Source organism: Xiphias gladius, chromosome 3 (assembly GCF_016859285.1).
Source record: "Xiphias gladius isolate SHS-SW01 ecotype Sanya breed wild chromosome 3, ASM1685928v1, whole genome shotgun sequence".
NCBI classification, from domain to species: Eukaryota; Metazoa; Chordata; class Actinopteri; order Istiophoriformes; family Xiphiidae; genus Xiphias; species Xiphias gladius.
The window spans coordinates 16,328,104-16,343,570 of record NC_053402.1 but is presented as its reverse complement, the minus strand read 5'-3'; the positions used below and the strand labels follow the sequence as shown (position 1 = coordinate 16,343,570).

Sequence of the window (15,467 nt, the reverse complement as noted above, 5' to 3'; positions counted from 1 at the left end):
CATCCAGAGGTCAAGTCCGTAGCTGCTTTCAGCAAACCATGACGGTCAGAAACACACGCGCACACACACACACACACACACACACACACACACACACACACACACACACGCGCGCACACACACACACACACACACACACACACACACACACACACACACACACACTATACCTGGTCCCAGGTTTAGACCCCCCCCCTCCATCTTCACTTCTCCCTTTTACGTCACACGGGTACAAAGAGCGCAATAAGCAGCGGTGCGGCTCGCGCTCACTCCGCCACTGGTGCAAACCAGCCCCGCTCGCACCAGCCAGACCGCGCACTTCGATTTTGACGTTGCCTCCCCCCTTCTGAAGCCCCCGTCTCTCAAACCAGAGCCGGCTCGTCTTCCCCGCAGGCGCTGACGCGACAGAGGACTTTTTTCGGTTCCCCGACGCTGAACGCGGGCGGTAATTTATTTTGAAAGTTGGATTACGGCGGAGCCACTTGAGCTGGGAGGAAATATTGTCCGCCAGATGCTGCTCAGACGATGAGCAGCAGTGAAGTAGAGGTTGGGGAAATCAGCGGAATCCCGTGCTGTCAACGGTAATTACACCTTTTATTTACGTCTATTTTAAAGACATTTCCACATGTGCTTCAAATCGGCTGAATGTCATCACTCACATAAAAAAAAAAACAAACATCTGTAGACTGTAGTAGCCTTTAAAGATCTTTGCACAAATATCAATAAAAATGTGACTTTACAGGAAGATCATACGCTTGGTTTTTGTTCCAAATGCGATTTATACGACTTGCGAACTCGACATTGAGAGCCACAGACCATTTCTGGGGATGTTTTCAAAATTTCCAGCAACTGCATTTAGTGCCACTTATCGCCCCCTTTCAAACGCCGCGTTATCTAAGCCATCTTCTATCTGGAATCTGCACCTTGGTCTGCGGCCCGGTCTGTCAAACCCACTCGTGTGTTCCAGTTAAAGTGGGTGTCAGGGTTGTGCACCCGTGCGGTGTTTTATGTCACAAAACATCTGTTCGGACCCACCGGAGATTGAGTGTGTGTCTGGCTCGGCGTGACCTTCAACCCCTGGTGAAACGCAACTGCACAATTTCTGGAGTTAGTACATAGTAATGTTGTTGCTTGATTAGGAGCAAAAATGAAACAGGCTGAAACAGGAATCAACACAATAACTACATCTGCAATATACTTTAATATGATATAACATAATGTAATATAATATAATGTATAATATAATGCATCAAATACTGAATTTATGAAAAATGAACTGCATTCCTGGAAGAGACTATGTTGATGGATGAAGTTGGGGTACATTGTTTGGAATAACTCAGTTATTCTGCACTCTTTGTGCAAAGAAGTGCATTTATTCAACAGCATTGTTAAACTCATTCAAGCCGAGAAAACGCTGCAATTTCAAGGCAGCTGCGGATGAAGCATGGGTTTCCTGTGCTATACTGTAAATTAGAGGGATGTGTCTAATCGCGTACCAGGCAGAATAAACCCATTAGCACTTCTCTCTCTCTACACTTTAACACTGAATACATAAGAGTTTCATTGTTAGGGGAGTTAATTGTCCGGGAGTGATTTTGATCCTAATTAGACCCACTTGGGCAGCATTACGCAAATGAGAGAACAACATGTGGGCCCCTCGGCCCCTCGTGCATCTTCTCCACTGCGCAGTGCGGCAAATAAATGTGCATATTGTTAAGTAAAAAGCTCTCAAACATAACTAGACAAACATTCATTACTGTCACAACGCATCTGTTGCAGTGACATAAGAGACACGGGCTCCGTGCATACAGGTGCGCTCCATGAATGAGTGATGCCTTGCTGTACGTTGTCTTTAGTGGTCATTTGCAAACATTAGCTGGCGGCACAGGTGCTTCGACGCATACAAAATACATATGAGTGCAGTTCTGTGATGGAAAAAGTCCTCCTCGGCTTTCTAAGTGCAACTTTTCGTGGATGCGAGCTCCATTATGTATGTGGCTGAAAATCTTGAGTGATTACACGGGGTTAAGGGGTTGCATTTGTCAACAGGTTACATACATATTTTACCTTTGTATGCATGCAGCGCATTGTGTGGTCTAAAAAAAATCTTGTCAGCTAAAGGACTCAGCCTGTGATTGGCCTCAAGGAGCGCAAACGTAAAGCAGTGGGTGCTTTCTGATCTTTTCACGCCCCTCAGCACTGTATGTCAGTGCGATACACCATATTTGACTGTTCGGCTCCAGCACCCCGAGGTTTTGCAAAGAGGAGCTTTTCCACTGTTTCATGGTTTTTGCTTTGGATAAGGATTGTATTGTAACAATCCATGTGACAAAGGATGGCCTGCTTTTCAGATTACTCGTCTCTGCTTCCTCTCTCTCTGCAAGTATAATGTTGTGGCTCGAGCCAAACAGCATCAGCTGCTGACGGTCTTTGAGTCTTGAGTGTACTTATGTGGTAGGAAACATGCCCGAAGCTGTTTCAAAAATGGTCACCTTAGATGTTATATCACACTGTAGGCCACCGTTTACAGTGAGTTAATGCTGTTTTGTAGAATCGTGCTTTGACAGGTTGTCAGCAGCAAGTGACAGAGCTGAGTAATAACAGATGTTATATGCACGTCATATCTGATGACAGGTCAGTTCATCTTTCTTTACAAGTTATTTAGTCTGACATTCGACCTTGAAGCCATAATTTTCAGGACTAGGAATGAATGTCTAGAAAGTGATTGTTAATAACTTAAAGGGAGGATGGGCACATCCGAATCAAGGACTGGGTACGTACAGAAACATCTTAAAAGAAAGGGATTTTAATTGCAGTTTAGTGAAACAGTCTTTCAAAGCAGGTACTGCCTGTCTACCTTTTTTAAGAAAAGAAACTTTTACAACTCAGCAAGGGCCTGTATTAAAATGATTGGAGTGGTGCAGGGGCAGAACCTTACGTTGCACTTCATAAAAAAGCAAGACCCCCACCAGGTTTTTTTCTCGTTTAATCGTATACCTCAATTTAAACCAGGTGTTCCTTCGTGAACCATTGCCTTTATTATCCAACTATTCATGTCACTGTATTGCAAAGGAAATATTAATTAAGGACGAGAAAAACATAAAAGACCCTCCACTGCTCTCCCAAAGAAGTCAGAACCCCCTACCTTCAGCCAAAACAAAAAATACAATACCCTCCTCCTTTTATGAACCCTCCTCTCTGGCTAATAATTTTCTTACAGTCCCAAACAGAAGAAAAATAATAATAAGATGGTGATGTCTTTGTTTTTCCAAAATTGCACTTGCATTCTGATCCAAGTCCAACAGACATACGTCACGGCGCTTTTCTGCAAAAGCCCTTTAGGTCTTTCCTTGTTCAAAAACATTTGTGCGTCCTGTAAATCTTTCTGATCCGTAACTTGGTGAGTCGAGTGCTCGAAACCCAGGCGGCAAAGAGAAAAGCTATCCTACCTGTAAACATTCAGGTTTGCGTCTGCGGTCACCGCGGCTGCTGCGGAAATATGGCGAGGACATTCAGTTAAGAATGAATCAAAGGCGGGGAGGACACATGACAGAGATCAGCTCAATCTCTGTACTCAAGTGCGCAGTGCATTTTGACAGCTGACGGCCACTGTTAGATGCATTGTGTTGTACCTGACACCAATTGCTTTGGCATTTTATTAAGTATTTAACACTTAAGAGAGGGGAAAAAAGAAACTCTTTTAGAGAGTGGTGAATAAAAGAAGCACTTGGCGCTTAAGAAAAGAAGAGGGAGGACAGCCTCGTGGATCTCTGCCTTTTGTGGTTTCCTGAGTATTAGCCATCTGACAAGACGAGTGCGAAAGAGAGCGAGCGAGCGAGAGAGAGGAAGGAAACACGGTAGCTTTGCCGATGTTTTGCTCTGCTCCCTTGTACTTTTTCTTTGGCTGTGGTGCAGGGAATGGAGTTGAGAAAGAAAGCGACAAGGCAGAGACAAGAGACTTACAGATAGAAACAGCCTGAGCGCGCAAACAAAGGAGACAGAACTAAAGAGGAAGGGGGTGATCAGGCGATCCTCAGCTGGATGACGGCCCGGGGTTGGTGCGGACGACAGGTATGAGGAGCAGTGTAGGTGACGGCACCCATCAAGTTACTTGACCACAGATGTAGAGTGCAGAATCTGCAGGCACCGGTCCAATCGAACCCCCACAATGGATCCAGGGGTGTCTAAGAATAGCTTCCACTACAAAGAGCTGTCACCCTGGATTGTAACACAGCGGCGATAAGGGTCTGTCTGGATCCCGCCGCCGGGCTCCACTTAGCCCTGTGTGCCATGCGACTCATAACACCTAGTCAACATACACACGCGCACACACGTGTACACACTCCAGTGTACATGAACGAACCCAAAGGCAGGCCTCCCCTTGACAAGTAAAAACAGACATTGCACCTTGTCTCTTCTTAGTTTAGTTAGTTTAGTTTAAAATGCAATAAGAAGCGGTGAGAGACATCGCTGCCCTAAGAAATTCCGATCGGCAGCAGCCAAGGATCTGTGCATGTCACACAGCCAATTAAACAAATCTAGTGTTTCTCCCAGGGCGGTCAGATTCATTTGGAAACGAGAAAAAAAAAACACAGCAATGACACCCATCATTCCCATTTGTTTTATGAATAAACATCCAATCGTGTCAAACTGGTGTCAAAAAATCTGCCATTAAGGTGGGATGTTTAAAACATAGGCTGCCCACGTCATTAGCAACAAAATATCGACAAGAGCATTTTTAAACAAGTATATTCACTTTAGGAATAAGTTTAAAACTAACTTCATTTACCTTTGTTTCACACACACACACACACACACACAAAAAAAAGAATTTCATGACCCACTTGGAGACTAAATGACTTGCTGATAAAGACATTTTTAATTTTTTTGCTGCCATGCACTGTATATGTACAGATACACAATTGAACGGGAAGGATCAGAACCAATCCCTTCCTGTTAGCGGCAGGAAACATCTACTCCTTATTGAATAGACATCGACTCCCATGTTGCTTTGAGCAACAATTTGATGGGTGATTTTGCTCTCCCAATTTCAGGCATGTGCTGGGTTAAATGGATAAGTTGAGAGTTTATTAAATCTTCCCAAGTACACCCAACAGTGTGCCAGTAGCAGAACAACTGTCAGTTCACTTTAATGACCTCTTTAACCTCTTAGAAACAAGCTCTTTACCTCGGGAGGCAAATTGAATTATTAATTTGTGTTTTTTTTCAGAGCAATAAACAGATATGCTTGCTATAGCAACAGAAAACTGCCGGTGAAAGAGCAGCATGTCCACAGTGTTTAGCTTACACTTTCTCATTGTTGGGGTTTTGAGGGATGTTCATGTCTCATGAATAATGCAAAACACGCTATTGTCTCTTCATTTTGGTTGTTGTTTTTTTGTATCTGTAACAGCTGCCTTTTGTTACGTCTTTGGTTTTCCTTATACAGGCCACAAGGCAGAGCAGATTGTGCTCTCGCTCCTTGTGCAAACTTAACGTGTTTGCTGGAAACGATTTCCCTCGCTGCCCATCTGAGCGGTGTCCTGACGTGGCCCTCTGGTCTCTGGGTAGCGTCGGTTGCCCTTCCCTCCGTCTTCTCCGCTCAACACCAGAACCAGAATCACATACAGAGCGCAGCACATTCCATCACTTACTGTGGTCTGAGTGGCTGCCAACATCTTACCTTCCTTTCCTATGAACAAATCCAAACGGTGTTTAGATGTTGCCTGCTCTGCAGTGGGAAAACGGTGAGATTAATCAATCTGACATGCCAAAAGAGTCTCCTCGAGGCTTGACAGGCTGCATTGTTTCTGCAGCGCGGGGCAAAAGGGATCAGTGCTTCAGCTTTTGTCAACAAAAAGGAGCTAAAACCTGTTTTTAAAATTTGTTTTATATATATATTTGTGTTTTAGTAAGTGTGTTTCTTGCCGTAGTCAGAAAATATTGCGTCATTCCTTTTTCCACTTTCACGCAGACTGAACACAAGAAAACTATTATAATATAGTAAATAAAGCAAAACCAGAAATGCAGTGCTATGGAGAGACCCGGCACATCATTTAAGTCTTAGTTCGGTAAGAACTTTGCTATTTCAGCCTCACAGCACGAAGACTCACCACAATCCCTTTTGGTGTCAGCCAGACACCGAAACACTTAAAACACATCCTGCCTGTCTTCACTCAGTCACTTCAAGAAAGGCCCACAAGGAATAGTTTTGAGTATCAGAGCGTCCCAAGTGTATGTGAGGTTTAAAGGCGAACGTCTGATAGTTGGAGATGATGCTGATACAGGAAGTAGAGAGATGAATTTATCCATTATTTTAAATCTATACCTGCTGTTAACACTGGTGTCACTGATAATGACTCATCCTGTTTTCTCATTACAGAACAGCTGTTACAGAGAATGTGCTTCTGCAGAAGGATTTTTTTTCATCTTTATAAAACGAAATAGATTCCAACTATACGTTTTCTTACATTCCAAGCATTATTATAACACGAGCAGAACTAACACTGTACCCTTCCAATTGTTACTAAAAGAATGTGGCCGTATGCGGCCCAGACCGCCACATTCTTTTATGAATGTAGTCTGAGTGATCGGATCTCAGGCCCCGTTCAGACCTGGCATTAACATGCGACTCGGGTGATCCGATAACAAGTGGAAAGCTCTAAGTACAGGTGTGAATGTGCCCAAGAAGCATTGGGGATGTGTTTGAGATCCAATCGCTCAGACCACATTCAGAGGTGGTTCTGAGTCGCATACGGCCACATCTTTTAAGGAGTGTGATCGCAAATGTGTCTGAAGGACTGACCAGTCAAGTGACATCCTCTGGTCACTCGAGACCCATGTGGAGACGCAGTCCAACGGCAGGTGTAAACTGACGCACTTATAGCTGTCCTCTCGTGATTGGATCCCCCGAGACGCATGATAATGCCAGGAATGAACGGGGCCTGCGTTGCTGAATTCGCCATAATATGTTAGTCAGGATGAAACCAGACTCTGGCTTTCTTATGGGTAATCTCAAACCAGATTTCTTAAAGTGATTTTGTTTAAATGAAAATCCAAAGGAAAATCTGAAGTCGCGTATATTAAACTGTCAACACCCTTGATTATATAAAATGAACGAGGTATGGGAGTGGGGGTGGAGAGCCAAAAGTCCTTTTGATATTTGGGCTCAACAGATGTGGACAGATAATAATGTAGGGCTCCTTCCCATATGTTCATGCTTAACCTAACTTCTTAGGGTTCCTGGTAAATAGCACTCTAAAGATCAATCAGACCATTCATTTCAATCAGAGTTCACGTGTTGTAGACGGACTGAGATGTGCAGCTTTATGCTCAGGAGGTCATGACTGGAATCTCTCATGTCTCGGAGAAGTCCTGCTTGCCTGGAGAGGAGCCAGTGGGTTGTGATGATGGAAACACATCACTTGTGCTCTCTTACTCTAAGATTGATCGCACAATCAGGCTCAATGTGGCTTATATGATTACTCTCTAATGACCAACCCACACGATCCACTGTTGACGGAGCAGGGGCGGCCATGTGCAACATCGCTCTTCAGGGGTCACCACTGGTCAAGTTGTGGATCAGATTTGAGAGTTTTAAAGGTGCCAGTTGTTATCATGTCTGGCTCACGTCTCACTCCGTGGAGGAGTTAACCTGCCGGTCCTGTGCGGAGTAAATTCCTCTTCAGTGTGCACAGAGTTGCTTCCACGCAAGGTGGAGACAGGAGCAAAAAAGATTTACAGCAGGAGAATCAATACCAGCAGAGTTGCGGCAATGGATTTGAAAGGATAAAAGAACACAACAAGGTTTTACTTTTCACTGAACTGCTTTGTAAACCCCTGGAGGAGGTAACAGTATTGAGCCATTTTCTGTTTGCTCAGATCCACTTTGGTGAGGCACTAAAAATACCCCCTCCTCCCTCGCAACGTTTGTGGGTCGAGGGTCAAGTGTAGCTCCTTTTGCTCCCCAACACAGCCTATTATCACAGTACAGAGCACAAACAACAGTTGTTTTATCTCAACAACTGTTCAACTAGAAACTCTCGCAGCCATGTCTTTGCCCTGACCTATGTGTCGAACGCTGTTCACTTGACAATTTTTCTCCAGCCACAAATCTGTTTTTATTATGTTTACTACTCTCTACTTGAACATGGATTTTTTTGCCTTTTGGAGTGAAATGATTGAATTAAGTATGAGGACAGAAAGTTGTGAAAGTCTGAACGAACATCAAACACTTCTGTCGCACAATTTTATGTCTGTAAGTCTTTATCAAGTATATCAAATAATAGTAATCTTTATTTTTATAGCTCTCTTCTTAAAGTATAACTCACACTGACTCACATGAATAAAAAATACTATTACAGATGATAATGAATAAAAGTCTAAAATACAATACAAAGATCAAAAAGCAGCTAAAATGGTAGATGAAGCACATTATTTGAAGATTATAGCGATTTTGAAAAGACCCATAAGGAGCAATTTAATAAAACCAAATTTTCATACAAATTTTATGCTCCCAGGCATCTATTTTTTTTTTGTGTTTCCATTTGAAAGAATCTAAAAAAATCAATTCACTGTAGTTAAATATAGTAAATGAAGTCTTCATCCGAGGAGCACAGCTCAGAAAATACTTTTAGTACTAGAAAATGATGAGAAAAATGCGGAGAAAAACCCAAATTAGCTGCCAATTATGCACCAGAGACCAGTAAACAATTGTTAAACTACAGAGGGTTTGTGGTGCAAATGGTATTTTTTTAAATCTGAATGTAAAGCACATTTCTGTGTCACTGAAATTTAAAGTTAATAGAAATCTTCAAAATTTTAATATTAAAAAAAAAAATCCTGGATTAATTTTTGAAAAATTAAAGCCAAAAATAAAGAGCCAGTATGTTTTTTGCTCTGTCTTCAATACCTCAAACAAATCTATGAAAGCAGACTACCCTTGCACTTAACCACTGCTCACGAAATGGATCGTGACTTTAGGGTATTTGTTATAGTTGCTGCATTCAGCAGAGCTTTAGATCATCGTTTTGGCCAGTAGACTTCAACCAGAAGATGTGCCCAAATTCCCTTACAAATGATGAAATCACAGAGGGAGCCTTGGCTTACTTTTCCTCCGGCTTTGGGGAAAAAATGAGTTCTGGAGTAGACACAAACACACACACACACACACACACACACACACACACACACACACACACACACACACACACACACATACCTCTATATATATATATATATATATATATATATACACATATATCTTCCCTAACTGCAGATTGAGTGCAGTTCACGCGTGATGAACTACTGCCGCGTACAGTATCCACGGGAGTGGATACTACTCCTACGACTGGGACAGATAGTCCAAAGTGTTTTTCATGCGACTCATATTCACAATAATGTGAAATAAGTGTGTAAAATCCAGTGTTTTACAGATGTGGAAAAGAAAAGAGCAGGATATGTTATTTCACATTAAATATAGAATAAATTCACATGATACTGTTAAGGAAACTCACTCTCTTCAAGTGACTTTTTAAAATCTCCAGATGTGATATCCAAATCCTCAACAATCCAAACACATAATTCTGCTACTTCAAAACTTCCAGTTTTCAGCCTTGAATGTTTTTTGTCAGGGGACTTTTCAACATAGTTTTACCTCTTCTTCTCTGGCATAAGTAGAACTGTATTTGAAAAAAACATTAAGAGAGTAACAAAGCACTGATCCTAAAACCTCCACACACCCAAATATCCTCAAGTGAGTGCAGCGGCCAAACACTGCTGCACTTCTCCTTGCTTATGGTGCTGTAAACGGTAAATGGTTCGGAATGAGGGCCGGACAGAAATTAAGGGATTGGAATCGCAGACAGTGTCAGACTAAAGTAAAAAAAAAAAAAAAAAGACTAAAAAAACAACATGTCCTCCTGCGTCACCGGAGAGAGTGCTGAAATCAGTGTGTTTTTGACCTGGGGGTTTGGGGGGGGGGTGGACATGGGCCTCTACATGCTGTGTACACAGCGGGAGACATTGACCTCCATCCACATGCAACACACGCTTACACACACACACACACACACACACTCCCTGCCATGTGCTGTCACAAGAACAGAGGAAAACACCCGCAAGGTTTAGTCTTAGTGACTGAATCAACCCTCTGGTCCAAAAAAAAAAAAACGTCTGTTGATAAACACTGAAATATTGTTTTAGGGCTTTAAAAAAAACCCCACATGTTTATCAAATGGATTCTTTTTGTTGTTCATCATAAATATATTGTTGAGTTATCTATGAAGGATTTTTGGTGCTCAGTGGATGTTAATGTCACAATCTGCTCCTTACACTTCAGTGGCCGTAGAAAATGAAAAAGACTAAGAGTCAGGCTATAGTCATGCTATCTGCTCTGTCAGACTGTACTTAGACTGTACATGTCCTGCACATGCACAGTCATTTACAGTTTACAGTTTGACTGCAGGATGAGAGGTGATCCCCAAAGTGCCCGCCATTCGTCCCGAGTGTCTGTTTCAGGTTTTGAGACATTTTACTCAAAACCACAAATATGAACCTCATGGTGGCGCTAGAGGGGAAAGTCAGGGGGCCGCTAAAGTCATTAGGATAAGCAACAACATTACTAAACAAAAAATAAAATTATTTATTTATTCCCTTTTCCGACGTGCATTAAAAATAGACGTACAACAAATACAATCTGTATTGGAGCTGTGCTGTTGCTATGTCACAAGCAGGAAGCGGAAAAGTTCAATCTGACTAATAATAGAAGTTGTGGCACATTGAAACCTCAACCATCAAAACCTCCCGTTTCCGTTTCATCATGAGCTTTGTATAAACCTGCAGAACCAAGTAATATCAGGGCATTTATTTTGCTTTCATGACCCCGCTCGCCTGCTTGCCGCTGACCGACACGCTGGCTTCGTCTTTCTGCGCGTTGGTTCACGCCGTCACCTCAGCCGCACAGCTCTCTCCTGTCAAAACCCCATCACCTCCTCTCCTTTAAAGAGCTGCCATTAGCTATGCTCTCCTCCCTTCACTGAGCCGCGTTGTCACAAACTAAACACATCAAATATTCATTACACGCTAACACACTGCTGCTACGCCGCCAGGATTATTCACGCTCTCCACGGGCCTGTGTTGAACTGCTGAGGGCCTCGCAGAAGCTCAACACAGCCGCGCACTGCATCCATCCGGCAGCTCTTGCTCTCTCCGCCGGTTATCAGCACAACAGATCTTATCTGCAAACGTGGGAGCAAGTGGAAGACAGGCACATTAAAACTCAATCCCTCTCATTTATAATCCCGTTGCTCTTTGTTTGCCCTTTTCCAGCAGGTTATCAACACCACAAGGTTTAACATTTCTTTGGAGTGGCTGTAAAGTAGACAAATCCATCTACGGTAGTGAAACTGGGGTGTCATCTCTGCTTAAAGTTTTTTTCTGCGGGTGAATACTCCTGTCTCCGTTAGAGCCAGTTTCAGAGTTTTACACTTTCAGAGTTGAAGCGTTTTGGCTAAGTGAAGTTATTTTTTGGTCCTCAGTTCTTCAAGAAGACATTTGAGGGTTACAACCCGGTTTTGGATGGGTTGAGATCGTAAGGTTCATGCTTAGCAAGGAGTGAATGTAGTCAATGAAGGGTCCTCATAAGGATAGAAATGCAAGTGTGTGCATCCCTTTTACTGCCTAATTAGTCTGTTTGCGGATTACGTTGCCTGCATCCCACAGCCACCTAAACGTTTCGAACAGGCGTGTTTATGCAGGCTGACATCACTGCAGCTGTGACTGTATGAAGCCCATTTCTGCTGACGCCGGTGTCATTAAAAAAAAAAAAAAAAAAAAGATCCTGTAAATCCTGGAAGTCGTTATAATGAGAAAGCTTCTCGAAATAATGACTTGACTTGATTTTGAGAAAGCATCTCATTATTTTGGGAAAGTTTCTCATTTTGAGATACTAAGTCACAACTTTAGGTTTCTCCTTAATTTGAGAAACTAAGTCATTATTTGCCCTGCAAATGTTTTTTTTTAATTCATTTATTTTTTCCCCAGATTTTCACCCAGATGATTTTGCTTGATTGATTTTTCAAAAGCCAATACTGGTAAATGTTTGTTACTGTTAAGTGTAATAGAACTGAAGTAAAATTCCTAACTCAAGCTGAAATGATTAGTCAACTATTTAAATTTTAAGTAAAAATGTCAAAAGTTCACTGCTTCAAGCTTCATAAATGTGAATATTTTTATGACAGTAAACTGAAAATATTTGTGTTTGATATTCTTGGCTGGATTAAACAAAACATTTGAAGACAGCACCCTGGATTCTGGGATGGACCTTTTTTCTACTTGCTGACATTTTAAAGCCCATGATTAATTGAGAAAATAACTGGCAGATTATTCAACATTAAAAATAAATCGTGTATACACTACATATACTGTAGTGGCATGACTGTATTATACTGTTGCAGCACACACACTCCCAGATGAAGAGCATAGACTGTAGGTTCTAGATTTATTCTTAACTGTCTTGACCTACATCTACAGCTGCCGAGCTGCTTTGCTCCCTCCTTGCTCACTCTGCTGCTCGCTGTGGCTTGACATGTTAATATCTTGTTTGCCTTGCACCACGCTTTCTCACGAATGCCTGAAAAGAGGATGATGCTGCACAGTGCATGTCAGTCCCCCTCAGTGATGAGAAGCAGGATATGTTATTCTACGGTCTATACACTGCATCTCCTCTGTACAGACATGGGAAACGATAACGCTGGAGGTCTCGCCTGCCTAATTAAACGACTGAAAGCAAACCAGGACGGGAAGCGCTTGACGACACACAGTCCACGTTCACGGACCAGCGCTCTGTTTTGCTTTTTACTGTATCTCAGGCTGAACGCACTGGTTTGTGCTTGTAGACAACATCTGTCCCTGCGACCCAGACTGTTTGCGTTGTTAATTCATTCATAAGTGGGGTCACTTGCAATAAGTGAACCCACAGCTCTTCATGGGAGAATAAATGACCCCTGAGGCCTATTTTACTACTTCTCTGCAGCTCGTCAGCTTTGTGCTCTTGAAGTTTAATACACTGAGGCACCTTTTCCCTCCTTGTTGCTGACAAGCAGCTGGAGTCAACAACAAACAACAACTTGGCTATACATGAAAAAACACAAATGAGGCACCTCAGGCAAAGTGAAATTATTTTGGGAGCATTACAGAGCACTTGAGGCAAAGTTTCCATAATGATGGCGCTGAGCATCTACTATCACTCTGCTGCAAGTGTGTGTTTGTGTGGGCGTGTTGTAGTGCAGGCTTGCATTTGAGAGGTGAGCAAGAGAGAGTGGCAGTGCATAATGTGTATATAACCGAGAGCTGAGCGGCAGATAAGTCGCTTTGCTGTCTCTGCCAAGTGGTGGTAAGGAATTCGGTTCATTTAGATTAAGGATGATATGGCTGCTAAGATGGGGTAACGGAGTGCGGTCGCACAGATCAAGTATGCGAACGATAAAGAAAAAGGAGGGGCGGGAGGTGTGGGAGCCGAATGCAATCGAGACAAATCACCCCCATTTACTTTAGGTTTCACATTGTGAAAGTCCCCATATTACACCAACAACTTCTGCATTAAGACCTACAACCTCTGCTTATGGCCATATTACTCTTCTGGAGATAATTAATCCATCATCAGTATCCACTGAGTGAGAATGTTGCTCAGTACTTCGTGCAACATTAGTAAACTGTCAGTACAGTAGTGAGTTTTTAAGCAATTATAATGATTCGCTTTTTATGCTACCTGGGTTAATGCACAGACACACACACACACACACACACACACACACACACACACACACACACACACACACACACACACACACACACACACACACACACACACACATTACATTAATATCTCTCCCTGATTCAGTGCTGTAGCCTGAAGGTTAGAAAGTAACCAGCTGGTATAATCTCAGTGAACAAAGTAATTATTCATAACCTTTTTCTTGGAATTAAAATACAAGGCTACTGATATTTTATCTTTTTGTCATTATGAACAAATCCCACAAAAAGACCAGAACCAACAAGGGATTAATCCTGTTAACAGTGTTTAGCCAAAACCAGATCGACTGTAGGTTATGCTTCAGTGGCATGGCATTTAAGTATAATTCACAAGCACATGAACACATAAAATGTCGCATTAAAGTGCCAGAATGTTTTTGGCTGACATATACATATCTGTCATTATAATGAAGATAGTTTATCAGTTGTTTATTGCTCTCAGCAAATTTGAATAGAGGCTAGCACTCTGCTTTATCGCTCTATTTTACATGTAGACATCTAATAAGTGGTTTTTAAAAACTAGAATGTGGTTGTAGGCAGAGACAAGGGCACTGCAAATGTTTATTAATGTGAAGCATTTGTCAAAATCCATAACTACTCCTATTATATTATTACAACTGTGTTTTACTGCAGTATATTGTCATCCATCTGTTCGTACACCACTCCACTTTCGGGTGCCCACAGGAGGAGTTAATAGTTGCTCAAAAAAAGACTTTGATAAACACTTGCATATGCTTACAACTCCATTATAGAACGTTATAAACCATCTATTAAATGTTTATATGCTGCTTAAAAATGCTAAATAGGGAGGCTTAAAGTTTTAGCAAACACAGACCTAACTCCCTGCATGCTCTGTGACATCTGCCTGACATAGATCTATTATTATTATTATTTTTTTTTTTTGACAATAGTTTTTGGATAGCAATACTGGCACAGAGAGCACAAACTTTCCAAATAAATATCACAATGAGGCTACAGAGATTGTTTATGGGATAAATTCATTGTTGGTTTCGGTCTCTTCAGGGTGTTTGCTGATGATTATAAAAATACCAACCTCATCCTCTCTATTACAGCAGGGATTCACCAAATATCATGTTCATATGTGCTTTTATTTACTGATGTAAGCTATTGTTATGTCCCTGAAGTATGACGTTCCTGTGGAGTGTTTTTATAGAAGCAAAAACAGCAGCTAGTTTGAGATAAAAATGAAAATGCAGAGGAAACACAAGAAGTCATCGCCTTCACTCACTGTCTTTACTGTCACCCTCTGGCCTTCTTTACCTGCTCTGATGGTGTCGACTCACGCATGATTGCTGAACAGTTTTGCAGGTCCGCAAACGTCATAAATACCTAAGGCTAGGATTAATCCAAACTTTTCAAATGTTCCAAGTAGGTGTTTCTAATAAGCAGCCCCTGAGCATACAGAATGACCTCTTCCCCCGCAGCTTTCCCCCCTGTAAATGATGCAATTTTTTTTTTTTTCTTTTCTTTTTTCGGGCTGATCTGCCTGACTAAATAAGGTTTAAGAGATCCAGCGTATCTATGTATGGGATCCACTAGCCTGAGCAGCTTTGCCACTGTGTATGACAAACATCCCCTTCCTCCAAGTGTTTGATAAATTCCAGGCTGATGGCAGAGTGACAGAGCAGCGTAGA

At 42.0% G+C, this 15,467-nt stretch overlaps 1 protein-coding gene across 2 annotated transcripts in view; it reads left to right on the top strand.

Moving 5' to 3' along the window:
• The first annotated feature begins 295 nt into the window (after window positions 1-295).
• Window positions 296-15,467, top strand: part of gcgra (glucagon receptor a) — a 36,620-nt gene continuing 21,448 nt past the window's right edge. For both annotated transcript variants that reach the window (XM_040123710.1, XM_040123708.1), the window contains exon 1: window positions 296-581. The gene's annotated coding sequence lies outside the window, so the exon portion shown is untranslated. The remainder of the gene's footprint in view (window positions 582-15,467) is intronic.